This window comes from Notechis scutatus, chromosome 2 (assembly GCF_049901735.1).
Source record: "Notechis scutatus isolate UNSWTSFEM ecotype Mainland chromosome 2, rNotScu1.2, whole genome shotgun sequence".
Taxonomy (NCBI): domain Eukaryota; kingdom Metazoa; phylum Chordata; class Lepidosauria; order Squamata; family Elapidae; genus Notechis; species Notechis scutatus.
In genome coordinates, this window is record NC_142010.1 from 170,023,669 (window position 1) to 170,026,353 (window position 2,685).

The window sequence follows — 2,685 nt, forward strand, 5'->3', positions numbered from 1 at the left end:
TTTTAGCCCCCAGTCCCCTAATTATCCTGGTTGCTCTTCTCTGTACTTTTTCTAGAGTCTCAACATCTTTTTTATAATGTGGTGACCAAAACTGGATGCAGTACTCTAGGTGTGGTCTTACTAAGACTTTATAGAGTGGTATTAGTACCTCCCTTGATCTTGATTGTTAATACAACTTAGGATTGTGTTAGCTTACAATACAAAGCACTTGACATGCATATAGAAAACTATCAGACAGGGTCCCTCTGTAATCCCTTTCCCACACATTCACCATCACCACAGTTAAATCTAAAACCTGGTCCAAGGTTTTTCAAATTGTATTCCATGGAACCCTGAGATTCTAGGATTCTAATGGGGTTCTTTGGAAGTTTAAGAGTGGCAGGAAAGGGAAACAATCATTCAAACACAGTCAATTTCCTAACAGTGATGCTTTGTCTACTAATCAGCTATTACAACTATTTTTGTCTTAACTACTAGGCCCTATGACCTGAAAAAGAGTAGAACCCTCTGGCCAAGTGCAGCCTTTTTTTTTTACTAAGACGGTTGGAATAAAATGATATGTGTAATTACTGTTCATTATTTCAACAGAAAAGAGTATACGCCCAGATTGTTTTAATACATATTTTGAAGAAAAACCCAGTAATTAAGATACATGTGGTACACACAAAGAATGTGTTTCTCTCTCTCCTATCACCAAAAATACCGTTGTGTCTTTCAAACCTCTCCTGGGCAGCAGATGACATTTCAGAAGATCTGTCCATAAGATGGGAAATAACATTTCCTCTTCCCTTCAGGACCACTTAGAATATAATGTTGACTGAATGACAAAGAATGTGAAAGAATGAAACTACTTTTGTTCTTCCCCTTGGCTGCCCATAGAAAGCGTTTCGTGCATCTTGCTGCCCCGTGATGAATAAAATCAAGGGGAAATACCCTCTTTGAAGCTTTTGTGTTGCATTAAAAAAGATCATAAGGCAGAAGTGATTAGTCTTCAAAGACAAAAAAGCTAACTGGATCTAAAAAGCATCCCTTTTCTCGTATACGCACATGGCTAGATTTTACTGGTGAGGTCTACTAACAAATGGGCTTCTAAGGAGTATCACATTTACAGTGTGGCTGCCTCTACAACTTAGAACAAATGTGTGCCAAAGATGCTGGCTGGCTAATTCTTAACCCTTAGACTGACAGGTATCCAGAAATGAGGCCCATAACCCAAAACATGATTGACTATTTTAAATCTACAGGTTAGCTTCCAAGGGCTTCTGCTTCTGAGATCAACACAGTCCTCTCTGCTCATTCTTCCTCTGTTTCCATCCAACATACATTTTCTCCTATTGAGTCTTCTGATTTTCTGGGCTCTCTTCCTCTTCCTTCAGCTTTGGAGTCACCTGCTTCTTCTGTCCCTCAGCCAATGGCATCCAAAATTCCACGGCAATTTCCAGAATTTATTTTATGGAAATACAACTCCCATCATTTTCCCCTCAAGCTCAGGCTCAGTGGAAGCTGCCCAAATACTTAACATGCTATGGATAGACAAGAGGGTTCATTGTATACGATGATGAAGCCACTTTATAGAGTTGAGTGCCTTTTGTCAACATGGAGGGGAGACCCATTGTGTAGCATTTCTATATAGTGTGTACAGCATTTATTTTTCCCACTTTTCTCACAACTTAACAGATATTTAGCACTCGTTGGCTGTTGATATGAGTGACATTTCTGCCCTAAGCAACTGTAGCTGCCAGTGGAGTTTGCACAGTTCAAAATCAAACGAGCTGCCTTCTTTACACCAAAATGAAGGAAGGGCATCATCTTGTTCTTTGCCTGGAGCGTCCAAATGTCTTCGGCTGGCAGGCTGGGGGAAAAAATGTAAAGCAACAATATAAGTTAGTGTAGTGAATAGGCAAGGCCCATTCATTCAATCATCTGATGCAGGTAGAGGGAGGGCAGGCATATCCAGTCCCCCACACTCCTTCAGTCATGTCTAATAATTTGAATCTCATTCAGACAGGAAAGCAGCGTCTTTGGTTCCCAAGTCAAAAGATGCCCCAGAGCCCATACACTTTTGGCTGCAGGGAACAAATGTTTAGTCATTTTGGAATCCTCTCCTCAAAAAGGGAGGGGAAAGACAAGAAGCTTGCTTGGGCAAGCTCAGGAAGAGATTTCTCCAGTCTCCTATTTCTGGTTCAAAAGTCTTGAGACCCGGGGTGGGGGTGGGGGGTGGTTGAGATCACTGAAAAACCTAACTGGAAAAAGAAGAGCAGAAAATGGTTGGAACCGGCTGGATGAATGAGGGCTGATAAGAGACTCGGGGATAGCTGGACAATGACAAAGTACACGGCTTTGAAAAGGATAGGGTAGTGCTCCAGGGATGTGAAGCTGCTTTCCCTAGAGCAGGGGTGTCAAACTCATGTCGTCATGGCGGCGTCACATGACGTATCGGGACTTTTCCCTCCTTGGCTAGAGAAGGGAGTGATGGGCGTAGCCAGCACGTGACACACCTGGCCCACAGGCAGGGAGTTTGACAGCCCTGCTTTCGAGCAATGCTTTTCAACTTTGCCAACTTCAAGATATGTGCCTGAGGAATTCCGGGAATTGAGGTCCACACATTTTAAAGTTGCCAAGGTTGAAAAACACTGCTCCAGGGAATGGAGGAGAAGAGGAATCTGAATCAGATCTCCAGAAGCT